The sequence below is a fragment of the Prionailurus viverrinus genome, chromosome A1 (assembly GCF_022837055.1).
Source record: "Prionailurus viverrinus isolate Anna chromosome A1, UM_Priviv_1.0, whole genome shotgun sequence".
Lineage (NCBI taxonomy): Eukaryota > Metazoa > Chordata > Mammalia > Carnivora > Felidae > Prionailurus > Prionailurus viverrinus.
Window position 1 is genome coordinate 5,657,378 of NC_062561.1, and position 23,949 is coordinate 5,681,326.

At 46.4% G+C, this 23,949-nt stretch overlaps 1 protein-coding gene across 11 annotated transcripts in view; it reads left to right on the forward strand.

Moving 5' to 3' along the window:
* Positions 1–23,949, forward strand: part of LOC125172019 (phospholipid-transporting ATPase IB) — a 647,472-nt gene that overhangs the window by 522,860 nt on the left and 100,663 nt on the right. The window lies entirely within an intron of this gene.

Genomic DNA, 23,949 nt, shown 5'->3' on the forward strand with positions numbered 1-23,949 from the left:
TCTTTGCTTTCCCGTGTGTCACCTACACCGTTGGTTCTAATGCAAGTGCCTAAATGCTAGTTCAGCATCACCCGCCCCCAACCCGAACTATATGGCCGGTCTTTGTGCTAGGGAACCCGACAGCCATCGTATTTACACCTCCTGTCCTCCTCAACACACTGGGAAAAGCGTTTAATTAAAAAAAAAAAAAAAAGGTTAGAATTTTGCATTTTATCACCTTTATTGAATGAATTTTAATGGCCCCTTCATTTCAGAAGCAAGTTAGCGTTTGGTTTTCCTCTTTAAAAAACAAAAAAACTTGGCTCTTTGTGGAACCTGAATCATTTTCAATCCCAAAATAGGCTGGTAGCTGTCTAAGTCAGCATTCTGCACTGCTTTTGTCATAAAGCCAGTTAGTGTTTCTCCAACCGTGGGGCTGCTCCTGCGCCAGCAGAATTGGGAAAGAAAGAATACGATGCGTGCTGTAGTACACGGGTTCATGTTGAGAAGTGTATGTCTTGGCACAGGAAGATTTCAAAGGCTTGAATATTCATAAGGTCTCTTATCTAAGCCACTCACCGGTTATTAGTGCTTCACATTAAATTAAAGATATGTAAATCCTCAGAGGTTCGTGGTATATGTGGGCTGACTAAAGCTGAACCTTGGAGAAAGAAACCACACACTGCATTTTCAGGCGGGGTCTGTTCGCTCTTCTCTGCGCTGCACTCATTATAACAGCACTTTCCTCGCTCATATAAAATTGTGATCACTTCGTCTCCAGAAGCCTATTTGACTTAGCTTTATATGTATACCATTTATCTTCCTCTGCTTCAAACGTTTTACACGGACGAAGCCTGCTTTGAAGGCAGAACACCCACGTTTGGTATCACTGCATTCATTTTTCTTCTGTTTTGGCTTCAATTACGGTGCTTTTAATATTCATGAGGTCTGAAAAAATAAACATCCTAGACCATTTCCTCCGAATGGAAATATTATGGTTTCAAACCCCAGAGAAAACAATTGGTAAGTTTTCTACCAGCCCACATTTTCTCTCTGTCAGTTAGAAAGTAGCTCCAGCCTGGCCGAAGGAATAACCTGACACTTGGGGGCTTCCCAGAGCAGATGGCCGGGGGCCTGCTTTAAAGTCGAGTCGGAGAGTCAGCAGACATGCACATTTAAAGATTCCCTTTAGAATAAGAGGTATCAGAACCCTTTCGACTGACTCAAAATGACACCATTTTTGTCACTGAAGAACATAGAAGAATTCTCTATTCGGTCTGCTTTTCTGTGTTCAAGTTTGACCATTTCATTCCATTTTGTCTCTTACTTTCCATCAGGCCTGTACTGGTATTTCCTTCTCCAGGAGTATGCTCCACCAGCCCCTTAAATATCTTAAGGAATATAGGGCAAGACCTTCCCACAAATGCAAAGGCCAACCTTTTAAGAAAAATGGAATGGTTGTCCTCAGTAGTTAAAAGGGATCATCAAAAGTGGCATTTCAGTGTGAGAACGTTGTTCTAGGTTCCATGTGCTGGAGCGGGCCAGCCCCAGCGGGGTTACGCATCCCATCCTGTTGACTCTCTGTCGTGTTGCCCCGGGTGAGATTCTCAAGGCCTTCGGTTCTCTCCCCGAGGGGTAGCTCTAGAGTCTTCCTTCCCTCACACTCGCTGAGAGCATGGTCCCGCGTCCCACACTGATGACCCACCTGTAGTTTCATGGTTCCCTTTATCAAAACATCTCTGTAACCTGTCTTCTCTTTCCTTCTCAGGAACTATAATTTCTCTAGGTGCTCAAGGCTAGCTACCTCTTCCCCACATCATGTTCTGTGTCTCTATGGCTGACTCAGACGCCATTAACAAACTGCCACCTCCCACGAAGGGTGCTGAGAGGACAAACATTTGGGTCCCAGCCTCCTTCGCAGTGAGTGATACCCGGCCGCATGGGCCAGAAATGGCCAGCAAGCACTAGGGAAACTTGAGCGGGGGGTTTCCTTCATGACAATAAGCGGGGGGGGGGGGCGGCCTACCTTCTCTCCCTTCCTTGAAGGCAGATAGAATGCCTTGCACAGCACCCATTTTGGGACCATGAGGCCTCAAGTAAGAGGACAGAAAGTCAACGCTGAGGGTGGTAGTGCTACAGGACGAAAAAAGCCTGGGGACTTCACAGCACGGAGGAGCAAGCACCTACTTCCAGAATTATTTGGGGGGAGCAGCCGGCAACCATTTGTTGTTTGAGCATGGCTGGTTGCATTTTTAGTTTCACACGGGCAAGTACAACCTAGCAGCTACTCCCCTCTCCCCCAAACAAAGCAGATATCAAAACCTTGCCCCATCCTGGGACTTCTTGTACATTTTTAATTTCTCTGTCTTCGCTGGCTATTTATTTCCCTGACGCGAGCTCCCCAAACACCTTCCTTGTCCTTGCCCCTCCCGGCCATCACTTCAAATACTCCAAGCTTGGTGCAAGAATCGGCTATACTTGCCCTCCTGAGCCCCTCATGTCCCTTTAGTCCCGGCATTGGACTTAAGCCCTCACCACTTCACCTTTCCTCTCACAGATCGTAGGTGTCCTTCTAGTCTCGAGCTGTGGGTCTGAGTCTCGATCTTCCCCAGCCTTTCTGCAGCACTTAACACGGCTGGCTTCTCCTGCCATCTTGAAGCTCTCCTCTCACCCTCCAGTCTTCCGGGTTTTTTTTTTTTCCTTTCTTTGTTCCCTGAAATGTAAGGGCCCCTCAAAGTTGTGTCACACTTCTCTCTCTGCTTTCTCCCCTGCCAGTCTCATCTATCCTAACCCCAGCTTCAAATATCATTTCTGTGACGGTGTCTCAAATCGGCCCCCCTTTGGCCCAGTGTTAAAAGTAGTCTCTGTTGCCAGCTGCGGGTTGTAGATCGTTGCTTCAAGTCACGCTAGAATCTTCCTCGTCCTTTTCCTGCCGCCTTGTATTCAGGTATCAGATCTCACCGATTGTTCCCTCAGCAAAAATTTCTCACACCTTTCCTGCAATTTACATGTATAATGCTGCCCCCCACCCCCACCCCCCACCCCCCCCCCGCCAACGATGGCCTGTAGTGTAGGAATATCCTAATTGCTTTTCTTATGTGAGTCTACCCTTGTACAGACCACCATCGTGGCACCTCCCTCACTCTAACTCACACTTAACCCCTCACTGAGTCCTGTCCATTCTTCCGCCCAAATATCTTCCCCATCTGTCCATTTACCCTCCCTTCCATGCTACCACCCTAGCACAGGCCACCGTCTTTGACACGGCTCTTGGCTTTTTTTTTTTTAATTTTTTTTTTTAACGTTTATTTATTTTTGAGACAGAGAGAGACAGAGCATGAACGGGGGAGGGGCAGAGAGAGAGGGAGACACAGAATCGGAAACGGGCTCCAGGCTCCGAGCCGTCAGCCCAGAGCCCGACGCGGGGCTCGAACCCACATACCGCGAGATCGTGACCTGAGCCGAAGTCGGACGCTTAACCGACTGAGCCACCCAGGCGCCCCAGCATGGCTCTTGGCTTTCAGTCTCGTTCCTCTCGATGTTCTGCACGGCATCTGGAAGGTTCTTTAACCAGTGTGGATCAAATTATGCTCCTCCCCTTTTTCAAGCCCTTTAGTGAATCAGAATTGAGAATCTTGTACGTGGCAGAGGAGGCCCAGGCTGATCTGGCCCCGTGAGTCTTGTCAGCTGCATTGTAGAACACTGTCCGGCCATCCCGCTCGCCTCTTAGTTTCCTCACATCGACTCAGGTCTCTCGCACTCAGGGCCTTGGCATGTGCTGTTCTTTCCGTGCACAGTACTCCCAACCCCTTGCCCAAACTGTCTTGCAAATTTCTACCACTTCCTTTGGGTTCAGCTCAAATGGTACTTCTTTAAAGAAGCTGTGGGCCCCCTCATTGTTCTTTGTCATCGCATCAGAATGTCTTCCTTCGTTGCCGTGAACGAAAAGAATGTCAGTCGTGTTAGTTGTTTAGTGTTCTAATTTCCCCACCCTTGGAATGTCAGCACTTTGAGATGAGGACGCTTGGGTGTTTTTTTCTTCGTGGTGTGCCCAGCGAAACCAGCTCGGTGCCTTACCCATAACGTGGGCTCAGAAGTACTTCTTGCGTGAATGGCAAAGGCTCAGTGTGGTCTCACCGCCGCCTGTCAAATAGAAACTCAGCCCCTTGGCCTCTTTGCTCAAGGGAGTCTAGAGTCTGCCTTCTGCCAACCTTTCCCAGCTCTTCCCTCACAACACCCGTGCCTGTGATGTGTGACTGAGCAGGTGGAACTTTCCCCTGACACATGTGCCCTTTCTTGTTCCTGGTTCTCCCCTGGGCTTCCCTCTACTGCCATGTTTTATATCGTAGCCCTACCCATCCATTACCAGTCCAGCCTGCGTCCCTTTATGATGCGTTTTTGGACCTGTCCCCGACCAGGGGTGATCTCTGCCTCCCTTGCTGTCCCAAGTACCTTGCTGTGTGTTCCTTTCTGCTCGTATCTTTTCTGCTCTACAGAAAAGGTGTATGTTTTTCCCTCTTGAGCTAGCGTGTAAGATGCTAGAGAGGAATGTGTCCTGTTGGTCTCGGCACCTACCACACTGCTGGGCTCAGGGCCTGGTTGGTTGGCGTGCTGGATCACGGGTGGGCTGCGGGCCTCGGTGATCCGCCTACGGTCGAGGCCGGCAGAGCGAGCTGAGCCCTCTGTTTGAAACTCCCCAGCCAAACTGAGGTAAACTTGGGGAAGCATCTCGAAGTTCTTGGCCAACCCCGGAGGAGAAGATGCTTGATAAGATGTCTTGAGTGGCGTTCAAGGTAGAGCAGAGACAAAGAGCTTAGGTTTTTACAGTAAATTTATCCGTATGGTGTGGCATGACCTCCCTTCATTCCCCTAAAGGAGGGGACAAGCCCTACAGTATGTTGGCTCAGCTGGCTGAGCGGATATTGTGCTGACTGTGGATCTCAGAGAGCAACGAAAAGGGAGAAGCCCCAGTGTGGTCGTTGAAAGAAGAGAGCGCCCATCCCCAGTCTCTTGGGATCGGTCACAGAAGAAACGCCAGTCTGCCTGGGGATTGCCTGGTGCCTGTTTTGTGGCCGCCTCCCACAAGAAAGAAACCTTTTCATCACTTGAGTAATCCCTGCCCCCTCCCCACGAAGGAAAATAAACAGAAAATTCTCCCTTTGGGTCAGCTTTGAGCATCAGCCTGTAGCTGCTCTAGCAAAGATCAAACCAGAATGCTTGCACCTTGTGGTCATTGGCATCAAAGGCCGCAGGTTTTCTTTCTGCCTCATTTTAATATGCTTGTGAGCCTTGGGAGGCTTAATTAAAACTGTAGGGGAGCCAAAGTAAGCATATAAAGGAACTGTTTTGATGCTTCAAAAACCCAAGCAAACAGAATCTGGATTATTCAATTAGGTATGCTTATGGGATTTGTCTTGGGTGTTTTGATTGCTCAAAGCCTGCTGGGGAAGGCAGTCATGGGGTTTAGACCTGAAAAGAACCATATTTAATGCCCCCCAAACTTCACTTCTTATCTTCTTTATTTAGGTTTCCCATTACCAGTGCGTTATTGTGAGCTGCACATGAACTTTTCCTCTGACTTCTGTTTACTCAGCTTCTTCCCCTGATACCGGATTACACGGCAGGGCCGGCCCAATTTTCCGGCCTGGTTTGGCCGTCTTGTTGTTGGATCCCTTTCCGGCTTTTCCGCTGATGGTCTTTGCTTTAATAAGACGCAGGGCTGCCAAAGAGGCAGCGTGGCACGGCAGCTCACAGCGCAGGATCCCCAGCTAGACCCCTTCTTGTCTGTTTGGTCTTAGACAAGTCCCCTAATCTCTTCCTGTGTTTTTATATCATCTACAAAAGGGAGATCGGGGTGGTGGAAACATGTGCCAACGTCACAGCGTTTACCGTGTTAATTCAATCAAATCATTCGTGCCAACGTATACTTAGCACCGTGCCTGGCTCAGGATGAGTGTTCAGTAAATGGCAATAATTATCATGGTTCTCCCAGGACATCGGTAGACATATCTCCCTTAGCTGCAGCCAGTGGATGAGGGAAGACGGGAAGGGCTGTGAATGTAGGCCCTCCAGAGGCATAGGGTAGATAGACCCGGCTTCTATGCTACGAACAAGCCCAGTCTAAGGCCTCGAAGGTCACGTGAGAGACCACACACACACACACACACACACACACACACACACACAGCGAAGGTCAGCGGAATGTCTATCGTGTGACCAGTTTTCCCAGCGGGCATTGATGTGACAAGGACTCCCACGGTAAGATCAACTGTGGAGCCCCTTTGTCATTACATTATGGGACTCTCCCTCTGAAGACACCATTCAGAGTCAGGTCTCCAGGAGCATTGATTGCCAGGACATGACGGCTGTGGCCACAGAGGCAGGCAGCCATATCTCCCAGGCCCGTGGTGGCCTGGCCTGGTTGTGAGCACACTGCACACTCCAGAGAGTGTATGCTTCCAGCTAATCAGCTTAAAATAGACCCGTGTGCCGAGAGCCTATCCTGATATCCGACCGTTGGAAAGCCACCCGACAGGAAAGGTTTACCTGGTGTCGATGGGAGAATCCTTAAGAACCCAGACAAAAATATTTAGTGTCAGTTGCGAAAGATTTACAAACAGGTGTTTCTGGATGGTACTGCTGTGCTAGGCTTTCACTTCCTTTCCAGATGCTTGTACCCCAACAAGGCAGGTAGTATAAAATGTTTGTATAGATGGATAGCCTGTGCAGGACGGAGTTTCCCCTTTCTGGTTTCTAGCACATCTATTAATAAGTGGCTGCCTGTGACTACCCAGCTGCTCAGATAAAGGGGTGGACAGAACACGTCCGTACCGTTAGGAGGTTGTCAGTCTAATGAAGACACGTAAACAAGTAAGCCTAACGTTGAACGTAATGCAGAATCAAGGAGCACAGTGAAAAGAGCAGGCACCGTGAGGTCTATGAACTTGGGGCGAACAGTGGCTCTTAGCCCCGGCCAGCAGCACCCCCTTAGGAAGATGCTGTGGCCTCTCTGAACTTTCCAAGTCTCCAAGATGGAGGACGTGTGGTGTTTGAGGGCCACCCTTGTGTATTAAATGAGGGGAGGGCAAGCTACGAGCACAGTACCTGACAAATGGTAGCTATGCAAAAAATGGTACTAGGAGGAGTGTTACATGAAGGACACAGGGGAGGGACACAGGGGAGAAGCTGAAGGGGTGGTATTTGAACCGAATCTTGAGGGCGGCAGAATTCTCAAAGTGACAGAATGGAGCGTTGCCAGCTGCGCAAAGAAAAAGATGGGCAAAGGCCAAAACAAGAAGAACGTTCCGAGAGACGCAGACAGTTCAGCATGGCTGGAGTGCAGGGTTCTGGTCATGAAAGGCCAAGAGCACGGTCTTGATGACAGACAGGGCCGGACCATGAATAGCCTCACATTCCATGCCAGAGAAGTTAGATTTTTGCCCAAGTTTGCAGTGTACTAAAAATTCCAGTGCCAAGTACTGCACGAGGCTATTTATATATGTTCCTGCCTGCCCAACAGCCACCTTAACAAGGATAAGATAGCCCCATGTTGTAGATGGGCCAACTTGGGATTCAAGGAGATTGTTACTTTGAACTTAACCGTGTTAGCTTGTGGTGAGTCAGGCAGACAGCTTATCTAACGGGCGTGTTGTCTCGTGGGGTATTTCATGTCAACTTTTGTTGCCTTATTTTTACTTTTGTGTCCTATTCTTTGTTATTCCACCTCGGATACGGTTGGAACCAAGCAGTACCACAAATACGTAGAACGCCTCTACTGATAGTCCAACTGAGTGAGTCTGGCCACTTTCCCCAGCTGGGCAGCTGATGAGGTAGAAACAGGGAATTGGTTGGGGCGCCTGGGTGGCGCAGTCGGTTAAGCGTCCGACTTCAGCCAGGTCACGATCTCGCGGTCCGGGAGTTTGAGCCCTGCGTCAGGCTCTGGGCTGATGGCTCAGAGCCTGGAGCCTGTTTCCGATTCTGTGTCTCCCTCTCTCTCTGCCCCTCCCCTGTTCATGCTCTGTCTCTCTCTGTCCCAAAAATAAATAAACGTTGGAAAAAAAAAAAAGAAAGAAAGAAACAGGGAATTGGCTCACTAGTGTAAATCACCAGGATCCAAAGATTCATTTTTACTTTGGGTCATATTGTTCTCCCCCAATACATCAAGCAGTCTATTAAAAATAGCACACTATATTTTATTTTTTTTTTTATGATCGGTATTAGGCTTGAGTCCAAACTAAGGTAATGCGGGGCATTTGGTTGAAGTTGAAGCTCTGGATTTCGTGAAATGTGGTGTGCCACCCACAAGGGAATACGAGTCAACCCAACTTTAGACGGGCCATCCTCCCTCAAAATATTGGAAGTACACGTTAGCATCACCTCTAGGGATTTGGGGTACGTGAGGCACCCAGAGCTCTGCAGTCCGAATGGCGGCGATCAACCCCACGCCCTCAAATTGCTCAACGCCGTTTGTTTTGGATGACTTCTAAACAGGTGTTTCCTCTATGTCACAAATGGTTTAAACTAGAGCCTAGCTTACGTCCGGCTCGTTCAGCTGAAATCACAGGGCCAGCTGATGCTCCGTGAGCGTGTCTGCTCATCCGCGTCCATGCTGACAGCCGGTACTTGCTGATTCCCACGTTGGTCAGCGCTGGACGTAGAACAGATGTTGGGGATTACGGGGAAGGATGCGGGGAGGCTGTGGGCCTGCGTGTCCGCGGAAGTAATTCATTGTGGCGACGCAGACAGGCCCTGCTGAACCTTCAGTGAGAAGCTCTACGACATAAGCCTCGGTGGGCCCGTGCATCAGGACTCGAAACAAATGTCTTCCTGTGTCCTTTAATTAAAAGAAAAATTATAAATCATCTTTAAACGGAGAAGGGAGGGAACCTAATCCCACAAAGTTCATTTAAGTTCTAATCTCTGAGTTACTTAGTGTAGAATCCTCTAATGGATCCCCTTGGTGCAGCATTGGAAGACCGTTTGCAGGGGGGCTGTCCCGTCCACTCCCATCCCACCCCGCTTTCTGGGAAAAATCCTGGAAGGCTGGGCTCAGTTTACCCCATACACCACAAAGCTCTTTCTTCCTGGCCGTTTCTGGCTGTCCTGCAGGTTCTTTGTCTCGCTGGCCCACCAGTGGTACTGTCCACCGCTCAGCTCACAATCCCAAGACGCTCGGAGTTAGAGGTCCAGACTGTAGAAAGCTGTAGGTTGTGACAGTTTTTGTGTCTGCTCGGCGGGGCACTGGGATCCTCAGCTCTTACTGTGGCAGTGCTCTGTGGAAAACTAACCAGGAGGTAACTTCATTTTTTCTTAAGGGTTTCCAGGTAGCATTCTGTAGGGTTAATGAACTTCAGTTCCATCCTTCTCATCACAATCCAATTATATTCGTTGGTACATTTCAGGAAGTGTGCTGTTGGTTAAAAAAAAATCAGATGATTTAAAAAGCCAGAAAGAAAGGGATGATACAATTAGAACTGTTTCAGCCAGTAAGGGTCACCAAAGAAAAATTTAGAAATCAAGCGAAGTATGTAAACAGAGTTTCTAAGAAGAGTAGAGTTCGGGTTTTCTCTTTTACTTGTTCATTGCCCACTTACTTATAGCCCGTTAAGGATTTCAGTGATCAGAATTACAGGCAAAACGTAACCTTAGCTGTTACTGCCTTAGAGTTGATTTCAGTGTCTTATTTTTTTCCCCCAAGAATGTAGCAGATATGTTGCTTTCTCTGCATGTAAACATTAAAATGTTTCTGCTGGTGAGAAAGCACATTGTTAATATGGAGAACAAAGAAATTGACAATAGCTTACTAGTGAATGTTAAAAACGTGTTAAAAAAGAGACAAAAGACATAAATTTGTATATCATTGGCATTAAATACCGTAGTAAATAAGCAAATAAAAATATGAGGAAAAACATAATGGATCCTTGCAATAAACATTCTAAGATTCAGAATCTCAAATGCATTAGAATTAGGAGGGCTTTTTTGTTTGTTTTTTTTAATAGCAACTCAGAGTAACTTTCTTGGTTTTCTTTTTGGAAAAAAAAAATGGGGAAGAAGGCTAATTACTATATTTTGTTTTTCTTCTGAAAACATCTTCCTTTCTCCCAAATCTACACAAATATAAGAAGACAGTTCTATCAAAGCAAAGAAATCCCTCAGATGCTTCAATAACATTAAGGGGAACAAAGACAAAAAGAAGGTCTGGATGATTTTAGGAAGAGCATTATTACATATTATTCACATATTAACCCAATTTGAACATGGGAGAATGCCACAAATGTACCAGGCTCTCTGTGGAAAGAACAGTCCAAAGTGTTTATGTTTGGTTGCCTCTACGAATTTTTAAACAAGGGAAGCTGTATTGAAAAGATAAATTGAGATATATGGGAAAGGAAAACATCGCTGAAGTGCTTCCATTAGGGCATGATGAAAAAAAAAATGGATCTGTTTTATGTAAATTTTCAACAGTGACCTGGTAAAGAAAGTCAAAAGTACATTAATTAAATTTACAGAGCCAAAAAAGGCAAAGACCCAGGAGGTTAGATGTAAAAAAATACAGATGGACTGAGAGAGATGAGGGGAAATAGATAGACTTTTACAACATGATATTCAGCTTGGAAATATGCAAGCTCTAATATGCTGGGGAATACCAGCCAAAAGACAGATAGCTGGTTTAAAGGAAAAGTTAATAAAATGTCGAGTCTGAAAAACTATACACACCAAAGCCAGGAAATTACAAAGTTATGGATCCCGCAGTAACTGTAAATTAACCCCAGTGCACATATGTAGTATTTCATATTACTGTATATGGTGTTAACTTTCACGCCTAAACATGCAGGCGTGTGTGTGTGTTTCGTCTGAATTACGGTTGTAATGGGAACAAAGGTGCAAACAGGACACGTAATGGATTGCCTGCTCCTTTCACAAGTCACCCAGGAGCCCTGGAGCCCAGGCTGGTCATGCGCCTTGGAATAGAGCAGAGGAAGAGTCCGGCACTGATTCAAAGTCCAATTGTTTGCCAAAGGCACTGGGAAGATAGACACATTTCTTAACAGTTGTAAAGAGGTCATGAGCGTCCTGGGTATGTGGAAGGAAGTCCATAGTACATTCCCAAGATAACACATAGGATTTAAATGTGTCTCCAGTCTAATTTCTCCTTTCCTTTTCCTTGCCTCAATGCAAACTACCCAATATCTCTCTCATATGCTCCCTTCACTCCTATTTTTTTTGCCCAATGACCATCCAGTTTTTCTCTCTCTATACCTGGTGTCTTACTGAGCTCAGTACAGGAGATAGGATACAATGTTTTTCTTTTAAAGCATCCAACCTACCAATCTGGTTGTTGTTTGCTTTTTGTTTTTTCTTTTGGTCGTTTGCTTTTTTTTTTTTTTTCAACGTTTTATTTTTATTTTTGGGACAGAGAGAGACAGAGCATGAACGGGGGAGGGGCAGAGAGAGAGGGAGACACAGAATCGGAAACAGGCTCCAGGCTCCGAGCCATCAGCCCAGAGCCTGACGCAGGGCTCGAACTCCTGGACCGCGAGATCGTGACCTGGCTGAAGTCGGACGCTTAACCGACTGCGCCACCCAGGCGCCCCGGTCGTTTGCTTTTTTAAAAATAGTCCAGTCAGGGGCGCCTGGGTGGCTCAGTCGGTTGAGCATCCGACTTCGGCTCGGGTCATGATCTCACAGCTCGTGAGTTTGAGCCTCACATCGGGCTCTCTGCTGACAGCTCAGAGCCTGGAGCCTGCTTCGGATTCTGTGTCTCCCTCTCTCTCTGCCCCATCCCATTTGCATTGTGTCTCTGTCTCAAAAGTAAATAAGCATTAAAAATTTTTTAAAAAATAGTCCAGTCAACTTATATGCTGTATATTCCAATACATTCCTTCCTTCCAACATAGGACCAGGACGGAGGAGTCCACAGACCTCTTCCTGAAGCATCATCCAGGCCATTTCTCTTCTAGTTCATGCGTCTTCTTATAGCATCTTCTACCCTTGTCATAACCACACACCGATTTTTCCCTCTTTACTGGCTCCATCATTGGGAAGTTGTCCACCTATGTAGATAATTCTTCTATTTATCTGATCTTTGTAATCCTTTGGCCTCCTCAATGCCTGTGAGGTTCTCTGCAGCCACCTTCCCCTTCCTTGGCCAGGCCACACCTCCACGACCTGGTCATTGAAATCTGTGTCTTCTGCGAGATCCCACTGTCCGATTCCCCTGGGCTCACAGCAAGCCCTCGTTCTTCTACTGCCTGTGGGCCCTCATTCCCACTGGCCCTGCTGTCCACCTTCACTGTCATTATCAGATGAGATCGGGCACGTTCCGGGGGATATGGCCGTGGACGTCACTGTCGTTATCAGTCTGTCAACCTTGTAGTTGGGTGTCCAATAAATACTTTCTGAATGTTCTCTCACCAATTCTTCCAGCCTTCACCTTCCTTTTTCACAGCTGGGCTCCAAAATCAGCGATATAAGTGCTTTGTTCCCTCTTGTCCTTAATTCCCATGCCCTCTTCTGTTCTGATAGCTTCACCTGTCCCTCCCCACCGTCTGCTTGCGTAGCTGTGTGCTCTCTGGGTGTCCCACGCTTACGGAGAAAGTCAGATGGTCTGTATCCTCATCAGGGTCATCTGTTCATGCTAGCAGTTGGCTCTCATTGGTATTGTAAGATCTGTTTATCTGAATTCCCATTCTCCAGGCAGCATTTTCTAAGGCTGCTTCTTCCCCTGTAGCCCCAGACTGCTTTGGCCCCACCAGAGTAGACTCATGGCCCCACCGTCTACTTACAGAGATTAAGGTTGTTTCGTATGGGTTTCTCCAGTCATCTCGCCACCCAGAAACCCCGGGGTTCACCCATCACTGCGGTACAGGTGACACCCAGATACATAGGGCTTGCCCATCTCTCTTGTGACAGACGCGGGCTCTGGGGGCAGACGGCTGGCTGTATGCCCTGGCTCTGTCACCTGCCGGCTGGGTGGCCCTGGCCGAGTCCCGTGACCTTTCTTGCCCGAGGCACCCCACCCCTAAGACGGGGCTGACAACAGCGCCTCCAACAGCAGGGCCCAACAGGCAGGGCTGCTGAGAGGATGAAACGCACCGCCTCGTAGAGAGGGCTGAGAACATTGCCGGGCACTCGGCGGACACGGTAAATGTGGCTCATCTCTTGTCGTGGCCCTTTTTGCCAGTGTCCATGTGTTAATCTTATTGTGAGCCCCTCAGCCTCCCTCCAAAACCAGTTGGAGCCAGTTGGCCTCCGGCCTTTGGTCCCACCTTCCCCTTCACTGCCGGCCTCTGCAGCTACCCCGCTCCAAGCTTCCGCCTCTTCTGTGGCTCCCACCCAGCGAGGCTCTCCTTTGTCTCCTGGGCTACTTAGAGGCCCCTCTCTCGGCCCAACAGGCTCCACCCTCCCTTCGATGGCTCCTATAGGCTCGTGCCTTAATATTCTCTGTTCCAGATGCCTCCTGTGGCTTTTTATCGTCTCCTGAATTAAATCTAAACCCCTGAGGCCCACATTCAGGGCTGCCTGCCTACACACGGCCCAAACCCAAGCACGTTTTTTTCTTGCAGAGAATATTCCCGTCACTCCCACCTTGGGTCTTTGTTCCAGCTCTTCTTCTGGCTGGAGCGTTTCTCGTCACTTGTAACTATATGGAATCTGAGTGAGCCCCACATGAGCACCCCTCTTAAAGATCGCTTTGCCTTCCACACACCTATCTTCTTTCTCTACCAACCAGAAGCTGCTAGAAGACAGGCCTGGCCCTCCGGCTCCCCATGTGGCCCCAGCATCACACACACACTGAACTGAACTCTGTGAGTTCGGACCTGGACACCCCCCCTCCAGCACCTCGTACCAGGCCTCACACGGCCGTGCCATACGCTGGTGCTGTTGTGGCCTAAAAATGGAATTTATCAACGTTGTGACATCTTTCACACGTAGGGACAAAGGACATGGAATCAAATACACAGCCTACTCAAATATTAACAAGCCATGTGCTTTATCTCTTCTTGAAAAGAAACAGAATGTCAACCATACTGTTGAGTGCCCCTGGTTGCCCTCCGAATCTCGTTCACTCTGAGATAGAAACACTCTTGTGCCTTTAATGTTTACTATTTTTATGCATGTATTATGTACATAAAAACCTATAGAACATATAAACAATCTATAGTGTTGATTTTTGCAGGGTTTTGAAGCTTTATAAAGATTGTATCGTATATACCCTTCTCTTCAACACTGGGTGTTTGGGGTTTTCTTTTTTTTTCAAAGCTATTTTTGATGTTTGCCCATAGTTATAGAATTGTACTTTGTTCATTTTCATGCTGTTTGCGGTTGTATAAATATGCCAGAACTTATTTATTCTCCTGTTGATAAACATTTAAGTTACTTTTTTTTTTTTTGGCCATTACTGAAAATACTATAGCAAACTTTCTTGTCTATATCTGCAGACGTGTTACGAGTTTCCCTAGAGTATTCCAGGAATGGAATGAGTGAGCATTGGAAATTTCTCAATGCTTTTAATGCAGATCTTTTCGTGCAAAACTTTTTCATTTTCATGCATTCAAACTCATCTCTTTCCTTCATGGTTTCTGCTGTTTCATATCAAATTTTCTTTTTTTTAATTTATTTTTTATTTTGTATTCTTTTTTCAACGTTTATTTATTTTTGAGAGACAGAGACAGAGCCTGAGTGGGGGAAGAACAGAGAGAGAGAGACACACACACAGAATCCGAAGCAGACTCCAGGCTCCAAGCTCTCAGCACGGAGCCTAACGCGGGGTTCGAACCCACAAACTGCGAGATTATGACCTGAGCTGAAGTCGGATGCTTAACCGACTGAGCCACCCAGGCGCCCCTCGTATCAAATTTTCTAAAAACTAATCAAGGTTATAAAGGTCTTCCTCCACACTTTGTTCGACAAGTTTAAAAGTTTTGCTTTTCACCTTGGAAGTGACATGTGCATGGGGTGTAAAGCAGGTGTACTTGGATATAAACGGGACCACGTCCCGGTGAGCCCTCCTCCCCCACTGTTGCACAGGATACTTGGCTGCTAGATTTCTAGTACCGTCATATGGGATTCTTCATGTCCAGACTCTCTGGTGTTGCATCGGAGGGGCAGGGTCCGAGCAGAGTGGGGCTGGTGACACCCTGCTAGAGGAACATGAGCATTTGCCTCCAGACAAATGGGTTTGACCCTAGAGAGCATCTGAGATGCACCACGAACCCTGCACCGGAGACTTTGTCTCTCTAGAGAGCCTCAGAGTAGCAAGACCCCAGTATGGTGACGTCTAAGCGTCTATAAGCTGGACATCTCTGGAGAACCGCTGGGCCATAAATTACAGGCGTCCTCTCCTCACTCAAATTATTTCCGTTTTATAAAAATGATTCTTTTCTAACTTTTAGATGCCCTCTGGGATGCTTTGAAGGCCAAGATATTATTTTTGTTTCATAGGTATCAACTTTAATAAGACTTGCCCAACTGAAGAATAATGAGGAACCATAAAATCTCAACAGATCCTGCGGTGTATACACACACACACACACACACACACACAATGTGGGACTTGAACTCATGACCCCAAGATCAAGAGTCGCACGCTCCACCGACAGAGCCCCAGGCCCCCGCAGACTGTGAGCCGTCCGTTAACAGACATGTGCTGTGTTGTCTGTTACCGATCACCAAGACATGGCAGACTTTGCTTCATTGAGTGAGGATACAGGACTGCTTTCTCAGCACGACTGCACTACACTGGGGAGATAACATTCCCATGGAATAGTTGAATTGTTTAAATCATCTAAATTTGTCATTTTAAGATGCTGCATTTCAAGCAGAATAGAAAAAGACAAGGGTCAGAAATGTGACAAAAGAATTTATGTATGGCAAAGTCACACTAGGATTTCTAAGCTAAAAATGGAAGCAGGATTTTACAAACTTAAAGGCTTGCGATGTATTAAAACGAATGTTATTGAAATGCTAGTAAATCATAATAAAATACTAGCCAATTATGAGTAGACAGCACAGCCATTGTCTGTTAAGAGCATGACTCTCATACCATGGGACAGGCAGGCCCTGGCTCTAGAGTCCAGAGAGACCTGGGTTCAAATCCCGCCTCAGATCCTTGCCGTGTGACCTGAAATTGGTCACTTAACCTTAGCCTTAAGTTGTATCATCTGTAAAATGAGAACAGTGAGTTTCTTTCTTGCAGGTGTTTCTGTGGGGCTTAGAAATAACAGACGTGGGAGGGGCACCTGCGTGTCTCAGTTGGTTGAGCGTCTGACTCCTGATTTCAGCTCAGGTCATATCACGATCATGAGATTGAACCCACATCAGGCTCTACTTTGAGTGTGGACCTACTTAAGATTCTCTCCCTCTCTCTTCCTCTGCCCCCTCTTCCCTGCTCATGTGTGCTCGCTCTCTCTCTCTCTCTCTCTCTCTCTCTCTCTCTGTCTGCCCCCTCTCCCCTGCTCGTGTGCGCGCGCTCTCTCTCTCAAATAAATTTAAAAAAAAGAAAAATAATATACCTGGGAGTACCTAGGAGGAGAGGTTCCATAGAAGAGAGTAGAAGCTCAAATAAAGACCTACCTCCCACTTGGGCCAGAGGCCAGTGGCGTCTTTAAGGAAAACAGAAAATGCCAGGGAAGGGTTGGGAAGAAGTGAGGGTTGGTTTTAGAGTAATACTATACATTTATATTGTTTGGGATACCCTTGCTGGGAGTTTGGAGCTCCTACAGCGTGTGCTTGTGAATCCTTACATGCATCCGGCAGCGTTGTGCATAGAGACAAGCGAGTCGTTTAACCAAATACCCCGCATTCTGTCCGTGTGTGTAGATGTCTGTGGGTGGAGCCTTGGAGGAGCGCGCTCCCCCTTCGTCTTTGTATCTCTTGTGAGTAACCGAGAGGTTGACATGGAATGGGTGCTCAAACACTGCTGGTTGTTGCCGTGAAGCGTTGAGTTTTGTGAAAGAAAGAAACCAACTCGATGAGTAGAAGGCATTAATTTCTTAATTTGGTACTTGGTGTTTTGCAGTGCTCGCTTGGTTATCGCGAAAACTTGACTAAAGCTAGTCTCTTCCCCCGCGAGAATATTGTTTCTATTTAAAAAAGGAAATCTGAACTTTGGTGTGGGGGAGCAGTAAAAAGTAACAGCAAGAGTGACTGAAAGAGAGAGAGAAGTAGGCAGAAGACGTCCCCGGGGAGCCACAGGCTGCTGCTAAATTTCAGCTGCAGTTGTCAGAGTTAAAGAAAACATCGGAGAAAGTGTCTCATCGTGGGGTCCCCGGATTGTTCTGCTGTGAGTAAGGCCAGCTGAGGGGTGGACCAAGGCCAGCTGGCAGGGGCTCAGACGACCGGGTGCCATGCACCAGCCACTGAGCTCATTTGCTCCACCTCAGTCACTTTACAGTCAGAGCTGCTTCAAGATCAGCACAAGGCTCCGTGCAGATGTTTGGGGGCTGGGAAAGCAAGGCAGAGTTTGAGGAAGGAAGAAGTACATGCTTAGTGCTGAAGGGTGAGACCAGACCTTCTTGGGGATTTGGTGAAGTAAAATGTGTTTGAATACAGCTAACTGGACACTGGGCTCAACAGCCTTGGGAGGGAGGTGCCCCTGCTCTCTTGGTTCTACCAGGAAACTGAGGCATGGTGAGGTTAATTAACTCGTTGAAGTGTCATGGTCTAAAGCATAGAGGCAGAATTCTATCCCAGGTTTATCTGAATCCAAAGTCCTCATTCTTCACTACCGTATTTAGCTGCCGAGAAAATCCCTACAGGAGCAGTAAGGAGTTAGCCCAAGGCTGCCACATTGGGTTCTAGAACTCTGCTCCCTCAGTGAATGTTCATTGTGACTTTGTGAGGCAATGGAGCCCAGCGTCTGTATCCCCGAAGAGATGTCCCTCTCCTCCTGAGAGCCCTTGTGGTTGTGGATCTCCATTCTGGGAAATAGATTGAGAAGCACCCCAAGGACTACTCCAACAGGGTGGAAAACAGAGAAGCTTGGATCCATAGCAGTGATCAAGAGTCCGTCGAAGCCTGGATCTAAGCAAAAGTGGGTTTTAAAGTTTGCTGATTCAAGGGCTTTCCATGTCTGCCCCCACCTCTGCTCCCAGGCCCAGTAAGCTCCTGCTTACAACTCTACCTGGGAATGTCCTGTGCCTGCTGATCAGCTATCTAGTGTACAAGTTATTTTCAAATCCAGGTATGTTTTTGTAACTGTTCATTCCATTTTCCTTAAACTTGTTCATGGAACACCCCTGACAGTGGAGGAAAGTGAAGATTAACATTCCCCAGGGATGCCTGGGGACATACGCTGTGGCATTGCATCTCAGAAATGATATTGATTTGAAGACTCTGGTTTTAGGAAAAGAGAAACCATGCAAATCTATTACAAAAATGTTCTTGGTTTTATCTTCTATATCATTTATTTCCGCTGTAATCTTTATTCTTTACTTCTGCTGGTTTCAGGCTTCATTTGTTCTTTTTCTAGCTCCTTTAGGCATAAAGTTAGGTTATTTATTTGAGGGGTTTTTTTGTTGTTGTTTCTTAAGGGAGGCCTATATTGCTTTAAACTTCCTTCTTAGAACCACCTTTGCTGTGTCCCAAAGGCTTTGGGCCATTGTGGTTTCATTTTCTTCTGTTTCCAATGTACTTTATCATTTCTCCTTTTATGTCCTGGTTGACCCTTTCATTGTTTCGTAGTGTGTTATTTATCCTCCATGTATTTATGGTCTTTCCAGATTTTTTCTTGTGGTTGACTTCTAGTTTTATAACGTTGTGGTCAGCAAAGGTGCGTGATATGACTTCGATCTTCCAAAATTTGTTGAGGCTGTTTCTGTGGGCTAATGTGTGGTCTCTTCTAGAGAATGTTCCATGTGCACTTGAAAAGAATGTGTATTCTGCTGTTTTAGGCTGGAATGTTCTGAAGATACCTGTTAAATCCATCTGGTCCAGTCTGTCATTCAAAGCCATCATTTCCTTGTTGATTTTCTGTTTAGATGATTTGTCCATCGATCTAAGTGGAGTGGCAAAGCCCCCGACTATTATTGTGTGACTATTGATTCGTTCCTTTATGTTTGTTATTAACTCTTGTATGTATTTGGGGGTTCTGTGTTGGGGACATAAATATTTACAATTGTTAGATCTTGTTGGATCATCCCCTTTATTATTATGTACTGTCCTTCTTTATGTCTTGTTATAGTCTTTGTTTTAAAGTCTATTTGTCCGATATAAGTATTGCTACTGTGATCACTTCTGATGTTCACTTATATGACAAATGTTTCTCTATCCCCTCACTTTCAATCTGCCGGTATCTTTAGGTCTGAAATGAGTCTCTTATAGGCAGCATATACATGGGTCTTGTTTTTCTGTTTTGTTTTTGTTTTTATCCATTCTGTCACCATACATCTTTTGATTGGAGCATTTAGTCCATTTACATTCAAAGCAATTATTAATATATATTTATTGCCATTTTATTACTTGTTTTGTGGTTGTTTCTGAAGACTTTCTCTGATCCTTTCTTGTCTTTCTCTCTTTCATGGTTTGCTGGTTTTCTTTAGTGATATGTTTGGATTTCTTTATTTTTATTCTTGGCATATTTGTTAGTGGTTTTTGATTTGTGGTTACCATTAGGTTTGTATATAACATGTTCTGCATATAGCAATCTATATTAAGTCAATGGTCATTTGGGTTGGAACCCATTCTTTACTCCTCTCTTCCCCACATTTTAGGTATATGGTGTCATATCTCACGTCCTTTTATTTTGTGATTCCTTAACCGACTTCTTACAGAAATATTCATTTTTACCACTTTTGTGTTTCCTACCTTCATACCGACATTTTGGGTCTTTCCTTTCCACTCAAAGAGTCTCCTTTAATATTTCATGCAGGGCTGGTTTAGTGGTCCAATACTCCTTTAGTTTCTGTTTGTCTGGGAAACTCTTTATCTCTCCTTCTATCCTGAATGATAGCCTTGCGGGATAGAGTATTCCTGGCTGCAGATTTTCCCCATTCAACACTTTGAATACATCATACCACTCCCTTCTGGCTTGCAAAGTTTCTGTTGAAGACTCCGCTGATAGCCTTACGGGGTTTCTTTTGTATGTAACTGTCTTCTTTGGTCTTCCTGCTTTTAATGTTTTTTCTTTATCCCTATATTTTGCCATTCTGATTACAATAAATCTTGGTATGGGTCTGCTTTTATTGATCCTGTTGGGGGTTCTCTTTGCCTCCCGGATCTGGATATCTGTTTCCTTCCCCAGATTAGGAAAGTTTTCAGTTATTATTTCTTCAGATAAATTTTCTGGTCCCTTCTCTCTCTCTTCTTCTGGGATGCCCATCATATGAATGTTAATACCTTTTGTGGAGTCACTGAATTCCCGGAATCTATTCTCATTTACATAATTCTTTTCTTCTTTCTTCTTTCTTTCTTTTTTTCCCACTTTTGCTCAGCTTGCTTACTTTCCACTACTCTGTCTTCTAGGTCATTAATTGTTCTTCCGCTTCTTCCAGCCTACTCTTCATTCCATCAGGTTTGTTTCTCATTTCATTTATTGAGCCCTTATCTCTGCTGTGTTATTCCTTATATCTGTGTTAATGGTCTCACTGATGTCCTCCACTCTTTTCTCAAGTCCAGTGCTTTAAATTCTCAAGCAGACATGTTACTGATATCTGTTTCACTTAGGTATTCACCCATGGCCTTGTTCTGTGCGTTAATTAGAGACGGATTCCTCCGTCTTCTCATTTTGTCTAAGTCTCTGTGCCTATTTCTGTGTGTTAGGAAAGTCAGCTACGTCCGCTGGTTTTGAAGGTAATGACTTGATGAAGAAGAGGCCCTGTAGTGCCCTGCTGTGTAGTTTCCCTTATTCCCAAGGGCCTTGCATTTCCAGGAGTGTCTCCACTGTGTGCTGTGTACTCTCTGTTCTTGTGTCCTGGCCACTTTATCCTTCAAGTCAGTCAGCTCCAGAAGCTCTCTTTGCCTGTTGTGAGCAGTATTTGATCCCTGGCCTGAATGTGGTGCATTTTAACTAGGTGTGCCCTGGTCTGCTTGTGAAATGAGACCTGTTGTCACTGCCACTGGAACCGAGGCCTTGCAAAACTCCCTTGTTAGGAGATTCATGTTAGCAGGGATTTGGGCCAGTGTTTTGGGGGACCCCCCCCCCACCATGCTGGGACTGAGGCAAGCATGACTGGAAGGAGCAGTTCCACCAGAACGTCAGGGGCAGGGCTTGGTGGAAGCAAGTTAGGTAGCAAGTGTCAGCACTTTGCAGGTTCCGGGTGGCCCTGGGCTTCTGCTGAGGGGCACAGGAGGAAAATGGCAGCAGCCAGTTCCTTTGTTCTCTGAGCTGTCCCTCTGTGAATGCCGTCTCTCTGGGTTGTGCTCTGAGATGAGCGAATAATCTCCCTACCGTGTGCCATAGTGGCTCTTCATATCCCTATTTCCATTTTCCATGGTATATGTCCATGAGCTGTTTGCCCTGCCTTCTCTGCAAGAGCAGCACAATGCCCTCCGAGCTGTCCCAGAGCCAGGCCCACTGACTTTTAAAATCCAGGCTTTAAGCCTCACTGGTTGCAAGAACTCACACAGTTTGGGCCCTCTCACTTTCCACGCCAATTATCATGGGGATTTGTTTTCCTAGTATGCTTGTTCCCCTGTGTCCTAGTCTGTCTCTTGCCCTTCTCTGCAACTGTGGCTCCCTCCTCGACCACAGTGACCACAGTCTCTTTCTCTCCCAAGCCATGTCTCTATACTTCCTGCCTTCTTCGATGTGGCATCTTCTCTATCTTTAGTTGTTTGTTATGCCACTCTTCAGATGGATTTCTGGGGTATTTAGGATGGTTTCATAGTTACCTAGTTGTGTTTCTACAGGATGAGATGAGCCTAGAGTCCTCCTGCTCTGCTTCCGTCTTCCCCTTATCCTCTTTTCTTGGCTTTAATATGAAATCATCTATTTTTCAAATCTTTGGGTAAGGTTGAAGATCGAGAAAGATGTGTCTTGTTAATCCCATGGATTTTACTCTAATTGGGACTATGCAAATCTTCCAGGTCATGTTAGCATTTTAAAAAGTATTCTAAATGCACAAAGTAGTGATCAGTGGGGACTTTTCAGGGAGATAAAATATCTCATATTTAGGATATGTGTGTGAGTGTATATATTCTATTAGTTATGCAGTTCCCATTGTCTACCTCTGCATTAATTTCAGTAAAAGTTGGGGAGACAATCCTTCCTAGGGTCAGTCCTGTCGGGCTACATGAGTGGCTGCTGGCCTTATGTACCCGTAAGGCCATGTCCTGGGTAGAAGTTTTTATCGTCACTTGAAACAACGATTCAATGTCTTTTAGTTTGTGGTTCCTGCCACCGAGGAACCTACGGGAAAACCTGAAGCCGACCGGATCTCCCATCTCTGAATTCCTTCAAATCTATGCTAAGGATCAGGATGGTTGTGGGCTGCTTATTCTGCAGTTTAATTCTGCATTACTGGGGAGCTCTCACTCACTCCTCAGCCCTGTGGAAGCAGCTTAGGCTCTGTGACAGTCTGGGTTGATCATTTTCCCCAGCTTCCTGGACGGGGACTCAGGTAGGCACCATATTTAGCCTTTTGACGTGTTCCCACATAGAGAACATTCTTCATGAGCAATTCGCCCCTACTCTTTTTTCTTTTCTACTTGGGTACAAAGTAAGTTATCAGCGGACATCTTTCAGCATCATAGAGCGACAGCTGAGTCTGTGCTCTGAGTGGTGTCCTGTAGAGGCGAGAGCCGTGCTTGGCCTGGTATGATGATAGGAAGCTCACCTTGATCAATTAAAAATAGAAGGCACCCTGTCAGCAGTCAGCTCCAGTGAGTGGTGCTCATACTTGAACCTAAAGAATAGATTTTAGCTATTTCACTATTTAGCTTTTTTCACTATTAACACCTGCTGCCCATCACCCACCAACAACCTGTTTGCAATATAACTTGGGAATCCCGCATCATACGGCTCAACCTGTCCAGCCACCTGAGAGCAGTGACGCGTGAACCTCCTGACAGCTGGGGCAGATCGTCATCTTCTGGACCCAGCCCCCCTCAAAACTCACTCAAGAGCCACTCTCTATCGCTATTGTTCACTGCTAGGATATCCAAGTAAGATTGGGGCTTCTACCAATAGGGTAAAAAAATCAGCTCATGATAGGTAACGTGTATAGTGCTTACCATGGGCCACACACTGTTTCCAATACTTTCCATTTGTTCATTTAGGCCTCGTGGTATCCCTAGTGAGTTAAGTAATATGTATTTCGCATTTTACAGAGGAAGAAGCCAAGGCCTGGTGATTAAATAAGAGTAGGCAGCAGAGTGGGATTGAGGTCCAGGTAGGCTGTCTGTGCCTGTTCGGGACTGGATGTCCGTGTCCCCCTCAAATTTTTATATGGAAGCCTTAACCCCTAATGTAATGGTAATTTAGAGATGGGACCTTTGAGAGGTGATTAGGTCCAGATGAGGTCACGTGGCAGGGGCAGGGCCTCGTGGTGGGATTAGTGCCCTTGTAAGAGGAGACATCAGAGAACTTGCTCCTTCTCTTTCCCTCCCTCCCTCTTTGCACACACACGCACACACACACACACACACACACGCAGGTCATGTGAGCACAGTGAGAAATCAGCCTTCTGCGAGCCACAAGAGAGCTTTCACAAGAAAGCAGGCTGGCGGGCGCCCTGCTCCCAGATGTCCAGCCTCCAGAACTATGAGGATGAATGTCTGTGGTCTACCCCCACAGTCCCTGGCATGCTGTTACGGCAGCTCGGGCTGCCAGTGCTCTGTCAATCCCACCTCCCACAGAAGCCCTTACAGCCCCTCAGCTTTTCAAGAAACACCTGCCGATCGTTCTCGTTGGTCCTTCAGATGTCTGTCCTTCCTCGGCAGTGCCTCTTGGTTCAAGACCTCGATTTCGTCCGCCTCTCTGGGAGGAGGAGGGAACCAGCTCCTATTCCACCTTAGGAAGTGCAGGCGACC